Here is a 10,162-nt window from a genome sequence, read left to right on the forward strand (position 1 = left end):
TAATTAGTAGAGGTGATAAACATTACCACTGAAATCCACCCAATGACTTCATAGACATGCACAGGTGCCAAGGATCCAAGTGCAACCAAGTATAACTAGTAATAATCAGATGCATACAGATTAGAGATGCATGCGCCAACATCTCAGTGTTAGTAGCAAAACCAATGAGTCTTTCTGCAAGAAACATTATATTCTAAAATGAAATGGAGATCTTTTTTAAAGATTAAAAAACTCATTCAATTTTACGTCTTACAGGGCTTATTCTGAGTTCAATATTGTGTAACTGTATTAACTCAATTGTGAACCTAGAAATTTGCACCCACTTGTGAAAGAGATGTACTCTTGCTCTGGAGTATGTTACTTAATATGTCTGTAGTGAAATGCTTCCTATAATCATGTAGTTATTAAAAAATTTTTAAATAATGGTTAAAAAAATAAACAATTTAGCCAGGCGTGGTGTCACATAGCTTTAATCACAGCACTTGGGAGGCAGAGGCAGGTGGATCTCTGTGAGTTCAAGGCCAGCCTGGTCTACACAGTGAGTTCCAGGACAGCTGGGGCTACAGGGAGACCTTGTCTCAAAATGACCAAAAAATAAAAAATAATAAAAATAAAAAATAAACTACTTCCCTGCCTGTCACACAAGCTCTCCTTTTCCAACTGAAAACCACCTATGGCAAGTGTCTAATTTTCCATTTTTATAATCAGTAGTTTTATATATATAATTAATAATTATGTATATATAAGCAGTGGCAGACATAAAAATTTTAATTCCATATAAATTTTTAGGTAAATGCCACTTAAGATCCTAAAAGTAGGGAAGTCAGGTAGAAGATATGAAACAACTCCTGTGTTATATTTTTACAACTTCTTGTTAGTCCATAACAATATATTCAAAATATAAAGCTGGGACTGGAGAGATGGCTTGGGACTGGAGAGAAGGCTCAGTGCTGAGAGAGGTGGGCTAGTGCTGAGAGAGGTATACTGGCTGCATAATCTTGAGGACTGAAGTTCAGATCCCAGCACTGATATAAGTTAGACGGCCTGCAAATGCCTCTAACTCCAGCTCCAAGGGATCCAATGCCCTCTTCTGGCCTACAAAGGGGCACACACCCACATACACACCCATAAATACAAAGCATTTTTTAAGTATGCTAACAGTGCATTTTTATCTCCAATAATTAGTAAGATTGTATATAATTCAGATAACAAAATGAAGTCTTAACAAAATGGGTTAGGTTTTCCAAGAAATGATAACACAAAACATACACTTATAATGAAGTTTTATTTCAAAAGTTACTGGATACCAAACCTCATTAAAACAAATCTCACAAGAACTACCTGGGAGACATGAATGACAGCAATGAGACACAGCTACTGCTCTAAGGGAGTTCCTGCAGCAGAGCAAGATGAGAGAAAGCCAGGCATTTTAAGTAATATTTTCTATATCATATGTGTCTTCAAGGACACAAAAGATGTGCTCCCAAAACCAAGGAAGCACGCAGCACAGAACAGGATGCACACCCATGAGCAAGTTAAAGCACAGTGCAAATTCGAGGGCAATAAGTGGTTTTTTGAATTTAGAATTCACTGCCGAAAGTTTGGGCAGTAAAAAAACTTTTGAGTGCTTAAACTATATTTTCTTCTGATGTTATTAGATGAGTGCTTTGTTTTATTTCTTAATGTATTTTTCAAGGGAAATTATTTGATCTCATTTATCAAAATCTTTTGACACATTTTCTATTTGCCTTCTCTCTCTTCCCTGGCAAAGAAGCTCAACTTGTAAAAAGCGCAAATGTGTGAGCTGTGTTTCTGCTTAATCTGTTAATGCTCAGCAGTTTTCCAAAGGTGATTGTAATCAGTGCTTCAGCAAGCTCCCTACCATGAGGCCCTACTCTCTGCTAACATCATGAGTGCGCATCTCACATTCCTAAGGACACAGTCTCCAGAGGTGAAAGGAATGAAGGAATGTGCAAAGCAGTTCAGCTTCCATGTCTGGCTACAGCTGTGGTCATGCACTTCAAAAGAGCAGAGCTTCAGGAACATAGCCATCAACACCCAAAATCTTGTTAAACTGCAGTCTACTTGAGGTCTCAATGAGGTCTTCAGGACAAGCATGTTCCACTGCCATGTGAGTGCTTTGGGCTTAATTTAGGATCTTTTGGCTACAGAAGGTACAAAAATTTGGTCTGTATTAAAGACATTAAGAATACACCATCAGGCCACATAGACAACAGATTCATTCCCTGCTACAGAAAACAATGCAAGAGCTGATCCCCTTCTCCTTTGTATCAGTTTAGGTATCAGAGCTGTCATGATCCTATTCTTTAAGCAACTGTCCTTCACAGAATCCATAATCCCAATCTTTTGGAAGTCCCAAGTGCTGAGGGAACGAACACCAGAGGAAGGACCCTGTGACCAGCATGACCATAGGAATATCCACACACACCTGTATGCATCTGCTTTAAAACCAGCCTAACTTCTCAAAGGAATGAATCACCCAGAACAGAAGATGAGGGTTTCTGAGAAAACACTATCTTTGAACCAGTAGTTTAAGGCTCACCATGACCATCTTTTGTGTTTACTTCCATTTTCCATAGCCTTGTGCCCATACCAGAGCCTATTCTACCAGATAAATCTGTTTCCCACTCAGTCACATTTGTGTCAAGCATACTTGAAGTATGCCACCTATACTGTAGACATCCCTAAAAAATGTAGACTGGCATGTTATCCTGAGGCAACGTGTTCCCTGCTCAGTACAGAGCACCACAAAACACCCACACTTAAGTGATGGAGGCAAACCAATCAAGAGAGCCAGCAGTTCTAAAGTATAAGTAAATAAATAAACTCAAAAGGAGAAAGAAAGGAAGAAAAAGATATCAGTCTTTGGATAAGAAAATCTAATCAGATTTCTACATAAATATCCAAGTTTCTTTTGCTGCCTGATTTGCAAAGCAAGGCCTACTGCTGCTCAAAAGAGCACCATGTAATTTTCCACAAGAAAGTCTTATACAAATTTTAATGCCACTAGACTACCTTTTTGACAAAAGAAAAATTAAAAAGTCTCAAAAAAAAAAAAAAAATCAACCCAGTAGTTGAGAAGCTGAGCCCTGCTAGTTTACACAAATGCTTGCTAAGGCATGCTCTGCACATTCACTTCAACGTTAAATCAGTATGTCTGAGAAAGACCTTACCCACACTAAGCTGAAAAGGTTCCTTACAAGCTCCAGCACTCACCCTTAAACTTTCAATCCTGTGTACAACATGGCTTCCAGTGTGCACAACTGGAGAACCCACCACAGCACTTTAAAATCTCAAAACTTTTGCCTAGCATGCTAATTACAGAAGCTAAAAATATTCAGTGTGTAGGCTTTAGGGGATCACTCATGGTGTGAAGAGCAATAGAATCACTTTCAAGGATGCTCTAAGTTTGGTGTGTGTTACTTGGGGACACAGACTTAATATGACCTATATAGTAAAATGAGTAATCCCAAACTACTGGCTATTAGATTCAATTTTTCAACCTAGTATTTAATAAGCTCTGCTTCCAAATGAGCTTTAGCAATGAAAAGTCAAAGTCCTAGAGAAAAACATGCAAAATACAGTTTGAGTCACTCAGTAAGAACTTCTGAAAGATACAGAAATGTATTATTCGTCCATTCAGCCAACAAACATTTGTTAATATGCCAGCAACTGTTCCCCATGCTGGCACAATTCAAGAGTAAGGACCACTGTAGAACACAACAATATTAATAGCTAACATATGTAGGCCATTTACAGTTCTGAACAAGGTTTCGTAAAGTCCATTTTCACTGGTTCCCTGATGACTCCTCAAGGGACTGTTTTACAGCCACTTTAACAAGGAACAAAACAGAAACATGAATAATTTTTTAATTCCCCAAATCAAACAACGAGGAAAGTAAGAAATGTGAGTCTTCAACCATGTATCTTCCAAACGCAGAGCTCCATTAAACACTGGGCAATGCAACATTACAAGATGCACGGCTGTTGTGCTAAGCATAAGGACAAGTTCTGCCTGGTATTTCTTAGGTTTTCAGTTTACGCACAGGATTTAACAGAGTCCTATCAAGTTCAGATGTTCCTAGTCCCTTTACTCACTGGCTTTATTGAGTAGACAGAAGCACTGCACTGGTGAGTGAGTTTGCCTGATTAGCTAAATTTTCTGAACAAATGAAGTTAACTTCCCAGATATTAAAACCTACCTTATGTGGGATAATATATTAAAGACTTCATGAGCAATCAAAAACCTGAACCAATTAGTATATCTAATAAATCTATGAAAAAGTGCCCTGGAAAATGTGTATTAAAACCATGATATGATATATTTGTGTACCTACAGAATGGCTAAAATTAAAAAGACAGTGCTAGCTGTTCATAAAGATGTCCATAGAAGACTTTCACTCACTGACAGCGAGAAGATGAATTTGTAGCAACTTTGAGGGAAGACACCATCTAAAACAGATCTAATGACTGAACTCACAACACACACATCTGAAACTCCCATATTTACTAAGATATTTATACAAGAATGCCTATATTAGCACAATTAATAATCAACAAAAACTGAAAACAACCATTTATCCATCAAGAATGAAATGATATTCCCCCAAAAAGAAGAACATTATAAAACAAAGAGAATAAATGAGTTTGTTTCATACAAAACACAGACTCTCACAGGAGGGCAGACCCAAGAGTACACATCATGAGACTCACTAATACAAAGCTCAGTAGCAGGTGAGCATAAACAGTCTCAGAAGTAAGAAATTACTACTGAGGGGAGTAATGGCTTACCAGGGAAGGGAGGGAAGGAGTCTGAGGCTACCAATGGTTTGTATCTTTGTTTGGGTACCACTTATCTGGTCATATTCACTTAGATAAATCATTGAACTGTTTTCTGATGATTTAACAGGATTTGAAATTTTCTGAATTCATGCTGTATTTCAATAAAAATTTAAAGAGATGAGACAAGCGGGAGGGGAGAGGAAACAAAGGAAAGAAGAGAAGAGGAATGCAACTGAGTGATACTCTCACGTCTCAACTGCTGTGCTCTAGTTCTGCTTACAGGCCTTTGTCTCCTATTCCTTTACTAGCAAGCTGTCCATTCACACTGTAGTATTTTCTACACACCTACCAATATCAATCCATCTCTCTTCTGTTTACTCTCCACTATGAGGTTAGAAGTTTTATAACCAATCGAAACTCAGAAACAGACTCTGAGGGCTCTCCTATGAGTAACATGAGTCCACTTTAAACACATTGTCTTCTGCCTTGTTAGAAATACATGCCAAATAGATGGCTATGTTTCTAGATTCTGGTAAAGCTAGAATTAACTAACAGAAAAGTCAAGACCCATCAAGTTTACTTATTTGCAAATAGTATAAAGCAAGCTATTCATCCTTGAATATAGTTACAAAGCAAAAAGGAACAGTATACTTCTTATTAAAGGTAGAGGGAAAAGATTCTCTAATTATGGCACTCAAAAAAAGAGTAGATTTAAGCACAATATATCCCTTTCTCATTCTGAATATCTAGTTTTGTTTTTATTAATTTTTTTAAATTTATTTTTATTTTATGTGTATTAGTGTTTTGCCGGCAGGTATATAAGTATACCATGTGCATACAGTGTATGCAGAGGTCAGAAGAGGGTGTAGAGCCTCTGGAATTGGAGTTAAAGATAGTTATTGGCCTCCATGTGAGTGCTGGGAACCCAACCTGGGTCCTCTGCAAGAGCAATCAGTACTCTTAGCTTCTACATTAATTCTATAAGAAAATAAAGTTAGCTTCCAAGACAGGAGCTAAAACTGGTGTAACCAAACTGAAAACCTCCTAAGGCAACACCCCTTAAAATTGCAGGATCACAAGTAAAGTTGAAGCAGGTGGGCACAGCTGCTGAGTTGAACTAATAACAGGCATCACTTTAAGCAAGACATCTGCTTTAATCTCCTTATATGACTAAAATAACACTCATCTACTTCATGACAGCCACTCAATGAGGCTATATCATCATTCAACAGACAAAATGTGCATTTCAGCCCCCACCAATAACTTTCCATTAAATTTAAGAAGAATAAACAAAGTTCTCTGTCTTGGTTTTTTAGTCTTCTCACTAAGTCAGTGAGTCTTAAAATCCCTTATATCTGATTTTTTGTTGTTTTGAAGGACTTGGGGGGGGTTGCCGCATTGTGTTCTGTTTTGTTTTGCTTGAGACACAGTCTCCCTGTAGCCCCAGCTGACCTGGAACTCGCTATGTAGACCAGGCTAGCCTCAATGAGATTCACCGGCCTCTGCCAAGTGCTGGGATTAAAGATGTGAGCCACAATACCTGGCACCACATCTACTGAGTTTTCAGGAAAGAAGACAATATTTTGAGTCCTGCAGATAGCAGATGAACACAGTTTCACCCCAGTAGTATTATTGTTTCTACTGCCATCTTTTTTGAACACATGACTTAATTCAAAGGCAAGAAAGATATTATTACTAAGGAACAGACAAACATGACCATCATGAGAAAGATTGGAAGAAAAGGTTTCATATTTTCCTTCTCATAGCAGGTAAAGAAAGGCATCATTATTAACACCTTCATCCTCCTTTTTGATGGCTTGTTGAAATGTCACTGCACTGCTGAGACCTGAGACATGAAATAAAAGTTATTGCCTAGCCAGGCGTGGTGGCACACACCTTTAATCCCAACACTCAGGAGGCAGAGGCAGATCTCTGTGAGTTTGAGGCCAGCCTGGTCTCCACAGCAAATCCAGGCCAGCTGGGGCTACAGGGAGACCCTGTCTCAAAAAGTCCAAAGAAAATAAATAAAAATTATTTTAAAAACAAAAAGTTATTGTTTCAAAATCATCATGATGGTATCAAATGTGGCTTGAGGTCAAACAGAATGGGCTAGCTATGAATTTGAATGTTCTTGTGTATATAAATGCAGATTGAACAGATCTAAATAAAAGGTAATAATCCCACCTCCACAAGTGGAAAATAGTTAAAGGCATACAATAATGAATATAGAAATACCTTCAAGTGAAGACAAAAAACAAGGGCTAGAGAGATGACTCAGTGGTTAAAAACACTGACTGTTCTTGCAGAGGACTTGGGTTCAGTTCCCAGCATCCACATACATACCTGCAAACATTAACTCTAGTTCCAGGGGATCCAAAGCCCTCTTCTGGCCTCTGCAGGCACTATACAACATGGGTGCACTCACACACATGCAGACAAAACACTCATACATTTTAAAAGGGCAACAATATATCAACTGTATAAGTGCTGGGATCTGGGCAAAATTATCTGTATACAACTTACCCCTGGTCTTATATAAAAGAAACAGTATTCACTCCCTAAAATACCTGTATGCAAAACTAATAAGATCTAGTTTTCGTCAAGTCTAATTGGCATTCTTTATCCATTTTGCTAAATAACTCCATTAAAAACAAATTTCATGGATCTTAAATTGTCCTGGGAAGCAGCATCAAATAAGATATGTGTTCTGCTTATAGCTTCCTCTGGTCAATCATTCATGTGCCCTGATTCCTTCCATTTAGCATTTTTTTAAAAATACTTGGAAACTTATATCATCATTAGATTTTTCCTCTTCTCCACTTGTCCTTTCCAATCCTGACCTGATTATGCATCAAATCCAGACTTAGACTTTTATTCTTACTCTTCACAAGGAACACTCTGATAGTGTGCCTTGCCACACTTCAGTAGCAGTGAACTCTCCCAGGACTCCTAACAATAGCAGTCCTCATGGACTGCAGCGCCCTCAGAGGCAGGCAGGGAAACCTGATTATCTACAATGATTCACCAGCTGAAGTGCATTTCCTTTCCCTAAGTGTTATTTTTCCTTTAAGATGTAAGCTATGGCCAGACTATCCTGCTTGTTATCAGAACAAGAGATCAGAATCTCAAAATGGTAATTGCCAGGTCTCAGTGAAAATTAAGATTACCACCAGGGTGTGTTGGAAGTTGTCCCAAAGGTTGCCCGATTTCTAACACATATTTCCTCTAACTATGTGCCTGTCTTCCTTTTACACGCTACTTCTATAAATCCAAAATGTCTTCTAGTCATTTAAAATAAGGAGCTAATGGCACTAACACAGAGATGCTTCAAGTTCTTCTATGTTGACAAACAACCAAAGGAAATGCATCGCTACAGGGTGAATGCTTCTGGCATCTTAATGGCTAATGAGCCTTATGATTTTAAGTCACCCAAAAGCCCCCAAACATCAAATGGCACCAAGAAAAACTCAACTTGTAAAACATAAATGCAGAGGGTTCAGAATTGGTTTTGCTTTTTCTGCTTTCTCAAACACTCCTGGTACTATCCATATCCCATTTTATCCTTCCCACCCAATCCTATAAATGCCCCTCCACAGTGCACAGCAGTACGACTTTCCTGTGCCTATCTATATGTGGGGGTTCTGTGTCATCTTGCCTGCATGCTGATAAAGGGAAAACTATTTTATTTCACAAAATAACACAGAAATCTGAATCCTACCCAGTTTTAACTTTAAAATGAAAGTAAAAGTTTTTTTTCTCAGTTAAGAGAGCTATGGAAAATAGGCACACTTCCTTTGAATGAAGTCGTACAAATACCCTAAGTCTAAGTACAATGATGACTGGAAAGTATTTAACGTGATAGACCTACAAGGAAGAGTGTGAGTTCTTAGAAACATCACCAAAGATATGGCATTGGCTTGAAGCCTCCCAGTACCGGTCTGACCGCATGAGGGAATCTATTGAAATCACAATAAACACTAATAACCCACATACACTTTAACTCAGATACTATTTCCAACTCCTGATAGAAGAAAAAAGGGAAATACAGTGCACTGCAGCGTCTCTCAGGAAAGAACCTTCCCAGGATTTGAGACTGTGTGTTTAGTACAGCCCAGTGTCTCAGAGTTCTAAGTAAGCACCAACTTTCTCGGACTAAACTAAACTCAAGGAGGAGAGAGAAAGCAGAAGGGGTGACTCAAGTGCTTTCTGCTCTACAGCTCCAGACTGGGAAGAACTTGCTGCTGCGGGCAACTATGCTGAGAAGGTAGGGCCTGGAGAAGGCACAAGTGGTGGAAAATCCACAAGTTGACAAGGAACTGGGAAGCGCTCTACGGTGCTGGAACACGGTGCAGGTTTCTCCCTGTTGTTCTTTAAGAACTTTTCCTTCAGTGGCGCTTGCTGCAGTTTGCTGATGTCGTCCCTTCCTGTCATTAAGAGACTGGCAGCGGCTGAGTGAAATGCACTTAAGAAGAAAGAAATCACCTGTCCTTGCCAAGACGCACATGCTGCCCAGTACCTGAGGGAGAGCTGTCGCCAGCCAACAGAAATCCCAGTTTAACCTCTGTCTCCCCCTCCAAATAAATGAGTGTGTGCCACTTGCAGAGAATCTGCCTGACTCACCCCCGCCTCTGGCGTGCCAGGGAGAGATGTTCGGTCCCGGAGCAGACAGTGGAGTGGGGACAGCGGCCTCGATGGCACTATCTCCCCAGCCTCCCCCGCTGAGGGATCTGGGGGTGTGTCCCCTAAGGCAGGTCCCCAGCCACACTGCGACCACCCAGGCTCACGGGAACACACGTGTCACTGCGCCCGAGCCCAGCCGGGGCGTCTACTGGCCCCAGAGTCGTGGCAACAACGCCCGGTTACGTGCAGGCGGCTCTGCAGTGGGGGAGACAGAACCACCCAAACTCGTCATCTGAACGCTAAGAAGGAAGAAAAAGTACTTTTTCCGCGGAAGCAGCGTTCACACGTCCCGGGCGCCCAACCCCGGGGATGCCCAGCCGACCGCTGGCCTCTAGGGGTGTCCCTCCCTGGACGCGCCCAGGCCACCCGCAGCCCGGTGCCCACCGCGTGGGTGAGGCGGGGGACGTGGTCGACCGTCCCCGGCGCGCGCTCACCTCCTGGGGTCGTGCTTCCGTCGCTCCTCCAGCTTGGCGGAGTGTGAGACTGCAGCGGCCGCCGCCGCCGCCACCGCCGCTCTCGCCGCCACCGCGGCCGCTGCCGTCACCGAAGCGCTGCCCCGCGCGCCGCCGGGACTGGAGGCGAGGGACCCGCGGGGTCCCGGGGGGCGGGCTCGGCGCCGGGGCGCCGGGAGTGGGCGCGGGCGGGGCCGGAGCGGAGAGGGGGCGAGTCAGAGATATGG

The 10,162-nt window shown here is 41.3% G+C and overlaps 1 protein-coding gene across 4 annotated transcripts in view; it reads right to left on the minus strand.

Moving 5' to 3' along the window:
- Window positions 1-10,162, minus strand: part of Slc4a4 (solute carrier family 4 member 4) — a 476,303-nt gene that overhangs the window by 369,799 nt on the left and 96,342 nt on the right. For 2 of the 4 annotated variants that reach the window (XM_029561710.1, XM_008829287.3), the window contains exon 1: window positions 9,918-10,117. The exons of the other annotated variants lie outside the window; for them this stretch is intronic. The gene's annotated coding sequence lies outside the window, so the exon portion shown is untranslated. Of the gene's footprint in view, window positions 1-9,917; window positions 10,118-10,162 lie in introns of those variants that run through there. 4 annotated transcript variants of the gene reach the window in all.

This window comes from Nannospalax galili, unplaced genomic scaffold (genome assembly GCF_000622305.1).
Source record: "Nannospalax galili isolate Female #2095 unplaced genomic scaffold, S.galili_v1.0 scaffold50, whole genome shotgun sequence".
NCBI lineage: Eukaryota > Metazoa > Chordata > Mammalia > Rodentia > Spalacidae > Nannospalax > Nannospalax galili.